This window comes from Coregonus lavaretus, assembly GCF_964263955.1.
Source record: "Coregonus lavaretus genome assembly, chromosome: 29".
Taxonomy (NCBI): domain Eukaryota; kingdom Metazoa; phylum Chordata; class Actinopteri; order Salmoniformes; family Salmonidae; genus Coregonus; species Coregonus lavaretus.
The window spans coordinates 32,088,472-32,099,065 of record NC_140016.1 but is presented as its reverse complement, the minus strand read 5'-3'; positions in this window follow the sequence as shown (position 1 = coordinate 32,099,065).

Sequence of the window (10,594 nt, the reverse complement as noted above, 5' to 3'; positions counted from 1 at the left end):
ACGCATTAGGAAGGAAAGAAATTCCACAAATTAACAAGGCACACCTGTTAATTGAAATGCATTCCAGGTGACTACCTCATGAAGCTGGTTGAGAGAATGCCAAGAGTGTGCAAAGCTGTCATCAAGGCAAAGGGTGGCTACTTTGAAGAATCTCAAATATAAAATATATTTTGATTTGTTTAACACTTTTTTTGGTTACTACATGATTCCATATGTGTTATTTCATAGTTTTAATGTCTTCACTATGATTCTACAATGTAAAAAATAGTAAAAATTAAGAAAAACCTTTGAATGAGTAGGTGTGTCCAAAATTTTGACTGGTACTGTGTATATATATATATATACAGTGAGCTCCATAATTCATTGGACAGTGACAATTTTTTTGTTATTTTGGTTCTGTACTCTAGCACTTTGAGTTTGAAAGGATACAATGACAATGAGGGTGAAGTGCAGACTGTCAGCTTTAATTCGAGGGTATATTCATACATATCGGATGAACCGTTTAGAAATTATAGAAGCTTTTGTACATGGTCCCCCCCTTTTTCGGGCATCAAAAAACATTGGACAGTTTAACATAATGTAGAATAAAGTAATCATTGTTAATATTTGGTCGCATATCCTTTGCATGCAATGACTGCTTGAAGTCTGCGATGCATTGACATCACCAGACGCTGGGTATCTTCCCTGGTGATGCTCTGCCAGGCCTGTACTGCAGCCATCTTCAGTTCCTGCTTATTTTGGGGACTTATTGCCTTCAGTCTCCTCTTCAGCATGTAAAATGCATGTTCAATTGGATTCAGATCCGGTGATTGACTCGGCCAGTCAAGGATTTTCCACTTTTTGGCCATCAAAACCCCTTTGTTGCTCTAGCAGTATGTTTAGGGTCATTGTCTTGTTGCATGATGAAGTGCCGTCCAATGAGTTTGGAGGCATTTGGTTTTATCTGAGCAGATAAAATATTTCTATAGACTTCAGAATTCATTGTTCTACTTCTGTCTGCAGTCACATCATCGATGAAGACAAGTGAGCCTGTTCCACTGGCAGCCATACAGGCCCAAGCCATAACACCCCCTCCACCATGTTTCACGGATGAGGTGGTATGCTTTGGATCATGGGCATTTCTTTTTTTTCTCCACACTTTCCTCTTTCCATCACTCTGGTACATGTTAATCTTTGTCTCATCTGTCCACAATACTTTTTTCCAGAACTCTTGGGGCTCTTTTAGGTGCTTTTTAGCAAACTGTAATCTCGCCTTTCTGTTCTTCAGGCTAATCAGTGGTTTGCATCTTGTAGTGTACCCTCTGTAGTCCTGCTGGTGTAGTCTTCTACGTATGGTAGACTTTGACACATCTACACCTGCATCCAGGAGAGTGTTTTTGATCTGTTGGGCTGTTGTCAGGGGGGTTTTCTTCACCATAGAGAGTATTCTCCGGTCATCCACTACAGTGGTCTTCCTCGGTCTACCGGGTCTTTTGACATAATTGAGTTCACCGGTTGTTTTTTTCTTGTTAATGATGAACCAAACTGTTGACTTGGGCATGGCCAGGGTTTTTACAATGTTCCTGATTGATTGATTTTCATTTCTGAGCCTTATGACGGCCAGCTTCATTTGCATCGACACTGCTGTCTTCCTCATGTTGTCACACCACAACAACAACCTCCAAAGGCAATAGCAAAGTCTAGAATCAATGCTATTCATCAACAGCTCTCCTGCATTCACTAACGACACAAATGAATACACCTGCCTAACGACACACATCTGTGAAGCCAATTTAACAAATACTTGTAGTACCTTAAAATGGGGGGACCATGTATAAAAGGTGCTATCATTTCTAAACAGTTCATCCGATATATATGAAAATACCCTCAAATTAAAGCTGACAGTCTGCACTTCACCCTCATTGTCATTGTATCCTTTCAAACTCAAAGTGCTAGAGTACAGAACCAAAATAACAACAAAATTGTCACTGTCCAATGAATTATGGAGCTCACTGTATATATATATATATATAATTTTTTGCTGTTGTTTCTCTGTAATAGTACTAGCCACCTAGCAATGTTATGAAGTTGGCTTTAGCTAGCCCAAATAGGTTCCCAAACTCCCAATGTCACGCCCTGACCTTAGAGATCCCTTTTATTCTCTATTTGGTTAGGTCAGGGTGTGATTTGGGTGGGCATTCTAGTTTTTCTATTTCTTTGTTGGCCGGGTATGGTTCCCAATCAGAGGCAGCTGTCTATCATTGTCTCTGATTGGGGATCATACTTTGGCAGCCTTTTTCCCACCTTAGTTTGTGGGATCTTGTTTTTGTATAGTTGCGTTGTAGCCTGCAGAACGTTACGGTCATTTGTATTTTGTTGTTTTGTCTGTGTTCATTTAATAAATTAATATGTTCGCCTACCACGCTGCACCTTGGTCAGATCCTTCAATCAACGAGCGTGACACCCAACCTCATAACTAATTACCAAGAAGCCATTTCAGGCTATCATTCAAGTTAGAGTGGCTAGCTTGTTTAACTATCTTAGCTGGCATGCCTGCTGGCAAGGTTGGTAGACTTTAGAAAAGCAAGCAATTACTAAATGCACTGAATAACACTCACATTCCTTTCAATCTTTTACCCATATTTTTTGCAGAGATGCAGACAAGCATATTTAGATTCTTAAAAAAATAATAACTACCAGTCAAAGGATACAGACATCTCAAGAGGTATGCTTAGATATGCAGAAAAGTAAACATATATATATATATATATATTTTTTTTTTACATAGATATAAGCATAATGAGTATGGCTCTAGATTGCAGGAAAAAGCTGTTTCAGGTGAAAAATTATCCAATTTACTGATGGGGGCCTACCCCCCCTCCGGACCACCCTCCAGCCACCCTTACGTTACAGTGGGGAAAAAAGTATTTAGTCAGCCACTAATTGTGCAAGTTCTCCCACTTAAAAAGATGAGAGAGGCCTGTAATTTTCATCATAGGTACACGTCAACTATGACAGACAAAATGAGATTTTTTTTCTCCAGAAAATCACATTGTAGGATTTTTAATGAATTTATTTGCAAATTATGGTGGAAAATAAGTATTTGGTCACCTACAAACAAGCAAGATTTCTGGCTCTCACAGACCTGTAACTTCTTCTTTAAGAGGCTCCTCTGTCCTCCACTCGTTACCCCTATTAATGGCACCTGTTTGAACTTGTTATCAGTATAAAAGACACCTGTCCACAACCTCAAACAGTCACACTCCAAACTCCACTATGGCCAAGACCAAAGAGCTGTCAAAGGACACCAGAAACAAAATTGTAGACCTGCACCAGGCTGGGAAGACTGAATCTGCAATAGGTAAGCAGCTTGGTTTGAAGAAATCAACTGTGGGAGCAATTATTTGGAAATGGAAGACATACAAGACCACTGATAATCTCCCTCGATCTGGGGCTCCACACAAGATCTCACCCCGTGGGGTCAAAATGATCACAAGAACGGTGAGAAAAAATCCCAGAACCACACGGGGGGACCTAGTGAATGACCTGCAGAGAGCTGGGACCAAAGTAACAAAGCCAACCATCAGTAACACACTACGCCGCCAGGGACTCAAATCCTGCAGTGCCAGATGTGTCCCCCTGCTTAAGCCAGTACATGTTCAGGCCCGTCTGAAGTTTGCTAGAGTGCATTTGGATGATCCAGAAGAGGATTGGGAGAATGTCATATGGTCAGATGAAACCAAAATATAACTTTTTGGTAAAAACTCAACTCGTCGTGTTTGGAGGACAAAGAATGCTGAGTTGCATCCAAAGAACACCATACCTACTGTGAAGCATGGGGGTGGAAACATCATGCTTTGGGGCTGTTTTTCTGCAAAGGAACCAGGACGACTGATCCGTGTAAAGGAAAGAATGAATGGGGCCATGTATCGTGAGATTTTGAGTGAAAACCTCCTTCCATCAGCAAGGGCATTGAAGATGAAACGTGGCTGGGTCTTTCAGTATGACAATGATCCCAAACACACCGCCCGGGCAACGAAGGAGTGGCTTCGTAAGAAGCATTTCAAGGTCCTGGAGTGGCCTAGCCAGTCTCCAGATCTCAACCCCATAGAAAATCTTTGGAGGGAGTTGAAAGTCTGTGTTGCCCAGCGACAGCCCCAAAACATCACTGCTCTAGAGGAGATCTGCATGGAGGAATGGGCCAAAATACCAGCAACAGTGTGTGAAAACCTTGTGAAGACTTACAGAAAACGTTTGACCTGTGTCATTGCCAACAAAGGGTATATAACAAAGTATTGAGAAACTTTTGTTATTGACCAAATACTTATTTTCCACCATAATTTGCAAATAAATTCATTAAAAATCCTACAATGTGATTTTCTGGAGAAAAAAAATCTCATTTTGTCTGTCATAGTTGACGTGTACCTATGATGAAAATTACAGGCCTCTCTCATCTTTTTAAGTGGGAGAACTTGCACAATTGGTGGCTGACTAAATACTTTTTTCCCCCACTGTACGTACTTTGTGCCCCATCAGATTTATGGGGTGCATGATGCCTGAATATAGGCCTATAATTTGTTTTGAGATGTACAGTAGCCTGCCATACTGAATACTGCTGTGGCACACTAAAACGGGCTCTCTTCTGTTCCTTTAGTCAGTTACCCTTCTCAGAACAGTTTATTGCACCAATAAAATGAATGCTTAATCTCCAACAGCCATGGAATATATTAACATGAAAATGATTAGAGTAGGCTTTTTTGACTGTATAGCCTACCAATGGACCAATGTCCTAACCTATACACAAGGTGTCCACTTTCAGATAAACAGATGCCAAACTGTCTTGACCACGCACCCATCTGTCCTCACATCACAGGTGTTCAATGTCCTCCCGAACTCTGACCCTGCCCCCCACCTCCCCACCCCCAGAGGGTAGACACAAGATACTTTGGGACCTCAACCCGCAGATCTAGAAGCACTCAGCATCGCCATGCACAATGCAATCCTTGTTGATTTCCCAGAACGTGGCAGGCCAGGACCTCTCTGGACAGGTTCCCTGTGGGAAGGCCTTTCATCAGGGCTACAGAACGCCTTCCTTCAGCGCATTCACAACACTCATTAGATCCGCACTGAGAGAGGCAAACCAGATCAGGTGAATGGAAAAACCCTTTGAATAGGGATATGCGTTCTATTTGAAATGTGGTCCCTGAGTAGCCAAATACAACAGTTGAATGTTGAGTAACTACAGTCACAATATTTTTGCTTCACTGGTTCACATCAGGTAAATGTGGAGATTTTGTCAGTGCTTTCCTTTCCTCTGCTGCATATGATCTGTCGATGAACAAAAAGGAAATGCACAAAATGCCATGTTCATTAAATGGGATTGATCACGTACTTACAGTAGCTGGTTTCCTCCTAGGTGTTTGAGGGAGGCCCTGCTAGAAGATTCCCACTGGGATGAGAAACAGTTCATCCTTTGATCATATAAATCTATGCTCATCCTTTCAAGTTGTTTAGACAAGATTTCTATCCGTCAGTATTCAGACCCCTTGACTTTTTCCACATTTTGTTATGTTACAACCTTATTCTAAAATGGATTAAATAAAACAATTTCCTCAGCAATTTACACGCAATACCCCATAATGACGAAGCGAAAACAGGTTTTTATTTCTTTTTGCAAATGTATTAAAAACAAGAATACTTATTTACATAAGTATTCAGACCCTTTGCTATGAGACTTGAAATTGAGCTCAGGTGCATCCTGTTTCTATTGATCATCCTTGAGATGCTTCTACAACTTGATTGGAGTCCACCTGTGGTAAATTCAATTGATTGGACATGATTTGGAAAGGCACACACCTGTCTATATAAGGCCCACAGTTGACAGTGCATGTCAGAGCAAAAACCAAGCCATGAGGTCGAAGGAATTGTCCGGAGAGCTCCGAGACAGGATTGTGTCGAGGCACAGATCTGGGGAAGGCTACCAAAACATTTCTGCAGCATTGAAGGTCCCTAAGAACACAGTGGCCTCCATCATTCTTAAATGGAAGAAGTTTGGAACCACCAAGACTCTTCCTAGAGCTGGCCGCCCGGCCAAACTAAGCAATCGAGGGAGAAGGGCCTTGGTCAGGGAGGTGACCAAGAACCCGATGGTTACTCTGACAGAGCTCTAGAGTTCCTCTGTGGAGATGGGAGAATCTTCCAGAAGGACAACCATCTCTGCAGCACTCCACCAATCAGGCCTTTCTGGTAGAGTGGCCAGACGGAAGCCACTCCTCAGTAAAAGGCATATGACAGCCCGCTTGGAGTTTGCCAAAAGGCACCTAAAGGACTCACAGACCATGAGAAACAAGATTCTCTGGTCTGATGAAACAAAGATTGAACTATTTGGCCTGAATGCCAAGCATCACGTCTGGAGGAAACCTGGCCTCGTCCCTACGGTGAAGCATGGTGGTGGCAGCATCATGCTGTGGGGATGTTTTTCAGCGGCAGGAACTGGGAGACTAGTCAGGTTCGAGGCAAAGATGAACGGAGCAAAGTACTGAGAGATCCTTGATGAAAACCTGCTCCAGAGCGCTCAGGACCTCAGACTGGGGCGAAGGTTCACCTTCCAACAGGACAACGACCCTAAGCACACAGCCAGGACAATGCAGGAGTGACCCTACGACCCTGCCTTACACAGGAAGCGGCACAGGTCCTAATCCAGGCACTTGTCATCTCCCGTCTGGATTACTGCAACTCGCTGTTGGCTGGCCTCCCTGCCTGTGCCATTAAACCCCTACAACTCATCCAGAATGCCGCAGCCCGTCTGGTGTTCAACCTTCCCAAGTTCTCTCACGTCACCCCCCTCCTCCGCACACTCCACTGGCTTCCAGTTGAAGCTCGCATCCGTTACAAGACCATGGTGCTTGCCTATGGAGCAGTGAGGGGAACGGCACCTCTGTACCTTCGGGCTCTGATCAGTCCCTACACCCAAACGAGGGCATTGCGTTCATCCACCTCTGGCCTGCTGGCTCCCCTTCCTCTGCGGAAGCATAGTTCCCGCTCAGCCCAGTCAAAACTGTTCGCTGCTCTGGCACCCCAATGGTGGAACAAGCTCCCTCACGACGCCAGGACAGCGGAGTCACTCACCACCTTCCGGAGACATTTGAAACCCCACCTCTTTAAGGAATACCTGGGATAGGATAGAGTAATCCTTCTACCCCCCCCCCAAAAAAAATTTGTAAAGTGGTTATCCCACTGGCTATAGGGTGAATGCACCAATTTGTGAGTCGCTCTGGATAAGAGCGTCTGCTAAATGACGTAAATGTGCCCTTGAGCAAGGCACTTAACCCTAATTGCTCCTGTAAGTCGCTCTGGATAAGAGCGTCTGCTAAATGACTAAAATGTAAATGTAAATGTAAGTCTCTGAAGGTCCTTGAGTGGCCCAGCCAGAGCCCGGACTTGAACCTGATCGAACATATCTGGAGAGACCTGAAAATAGCTGTGCAGCAACGCTCCCCATCTAACCTGACAGAGCTTGAGAGGATCTGCAGAGAATAATGGGTGAAACTCCCCAAATACAGGTGTGCCAAACTTGTAGCGTCATACCCAAGAAGACCCGAGGCTGTAATCGCTGCCAAAGGTGTTTCAACAAAGTATTGAGTAAAGGTTCTGAATACTTACGCACTTAGCAACAATTTTGAAAAAAAACCCAGTTTTTGCTTTGTCATTATTGGGTATTGTGTGGAGATTGATGAGGTTAAAAAACAATGTAAACAATTTTAGAATAAGGCTGTAACATAACAAAAGGTGGAACATTTGAAGGGGTCTGAATACTTTCCGAATGCACAGTATCCTGACAATTATGCCTTATAAGACAGCAACACATAGTTCTACATTCAGTCAAAAAGCATAAGGAGGAAATTCCCAAACAGCCATAATATTAATGGCATGACAACATGTTTGGGGAAAATAAACTATGGCCTTTTTTTCAGTTTTATGCATAACCCCTGTTAAACCAGTGGCCTTCAGGTACATTAGAATACATAAGGTCAACTAAACAGCTGTAGTTGTGAGACCAAAGACAATTGTTGTCAAGATAAATCAAAGCAACAAAGTGGAGGGGATGCACTTTGTATACCTGATGCTATTCTGATCATTCTTCTCTTAATAAATGAGAGGCATAAAGGCCTATTAAATCTAATATTTAGGCTGTATCGATGCATAATTAACAAGCTATTTATTGGCACAACAGAGGTGGTGCATGTTTTGTTGTATTTCTGAACATGTACACACACAAACACACACCTCACTAATGTTACATTTTAGTCATTTAGCAGACGCTCTTATCCAGAGCGACTTACAGGAGCAATTAGGGTTAAGTGCCTTGCTCAAGGGCACAGACAGATTTTTCACCTAGTTGGCTCTGGGATTAGAACCAGTGACCTTTCGGTTACTGGCACAACGCTCTTACCCACTAAGCCACCTGCCACCATGTTATCAGGGTTCACAGGGATCACTCGACCCAGATGCCACATCATGAGTGGAAGTGGGAATAAAAGTAGGAAGTGGAAATAGTCTATATGCTTTTTCTTACCCAGTCCAGACAGAGTGAGGTGACTGTGTGTCTTTGTGTGTGCTAGAGGTCTTCACGGATCCACCCGAATGCCCGACACACACACCCAAACTTGTCCCTTGGGTCCGGGTCCTGTTTGATTATCATCTGGTCTCGGATCTATGTAACTACAGCTGATAGACTCGAATGGACCCGACCACGGCTCTGCATAGCCTATAGCCTATTTATGTTACGCTAATAAGGTGAATTTATTGACTTATAGAAGGCCTAGCCAACAAATAAAGACCTATTCGTTAACCAGAAGAGCAACTTGGCTGATAAACATAATTATGTCACTCCGGTCTGGTCTAGATCCTGACCAGTTAGGGTATGGGTCAGGTCTAGGTCTGGTTGTCGTTGTGTCCATTTGGGTCCGGATCCAACTTTTTGGACCAAAAAATACTGTGTGTGAGCTAAAACTTAAGGAATATGTTACGTTAATTTATAATAACAAAAATATAAACGCAACATGTAAAATGCTGGTCCCATGTTTCATGAGCTGAAGTAAAAGATCAAATTTTCCATATGCACAAAAAGCTTATTTCTCTCAAATATTTTACAAACATTTGTTTACATCCCTGTTAGTGAGCATTTCTCCTTTGCCAAGATAATCCATCCACCTGACAGGTGTGGCATATGAAGAAGCTGATTAAACAGCATGATCATTACACAGGTGCACCTTGTGCTGGGGACAATAAAAGACCACTCTAAAATGTGCAGTTTTGTCACACAACACAATGCCACAGATGTCTCAAGCTTTGAGGGAGCGTGCAATTGGCATGCTGACTGCAGGAATGTCCACCAGAGCTGTTGCCAGAGAATTGAATTTGAATTTCTCTACCATAAGCTGCCTCCAACATCGTTTTAGAGAATTTGGCAGTATGTCCAACCGACCTCACAACCGCCGACCACGTGTAACCACGACAGCCCAGGACCTCCACATCCGGCTTCTTCACCTGCGGGATCGTCTGAGACCAGCAACCCGGACAGCTGATGAAACTGAGGAGTATTTTTGTCTGTAATAAAGCCCTTTTCTGGAGAAAAACTCATTCTGATTGGCTGGGCCTGGCTCCCCAGTGGGTGGGTATGCCCTCCCAGGTCCACCCATGGCTGCGCCCTGGCCCAGTCATGTAAAATCCAGATTAGGGCCTAATTTATTTATTTCAATTGACTGATTTCCTTATATGAACTGTAACTCGTTGAAATTGTTGCATGCTGCGTTTATATTTTTGCTCAGTATATATGGTTAGGGTAGGAGTTAAGTGAATATTAGTTGTTAAAATACAACCTGTAGAGTGAGCCTGTACATGTAATGCTTCCAGTCACTGGACAGGCTCCAGCCAGACTATTACTACCAGGGAGGAGAGGTAAGGCGCTTAGCCCTCTAAGACGTGCTTGGCTGGGGGTGGATTTACACTACCTGAGTCACCGCCCCGTCTGTAGAAGGTGAGGTCATCACCTTCAACTGATAAACAACATCTACTGTACAGGGGTCTCCCCCCATGTTCATTCATCAATGGTAAAACCATTATCCCAATGGTGAGGGCTGGGGTAAGGGTGGGCTGGCTGGTGACAGAGGAGAAGGGGATGGAGGTGCAGGAGGGAGTGGAGGGGCCTCGCTCGGACCAGGGATCACCTGAGGAGACAATTGACAGAGAGAGAGAGAGAGAGATTCCCCTCTCACTCTGTTCTTGTTGGATAATGACACCACAATTACAAAATAACTTTTATTCATCATCATCATCATCCAAAAAAAGAGGGCCATTTCATATCACGGTGAAGTTATGAACCAAACAGATGAGATTAAGTGGACAGTTTTCCATCATTGCTTGCATTAGAACACTACAAAAAGTGACCCGTAGAGAGGGTTCAGCGGAAGTTCCATGCGCAAAAATACTATAAAATATTACAACTGGCAGCTCCAAAAATAGATCCTTATTACAATGGTAATTAAAACATTGCATGAGTGTCAAATTATTAAATTAAGAGAAATAGCTCCAAAACCTGTCGGATGTAGCATAT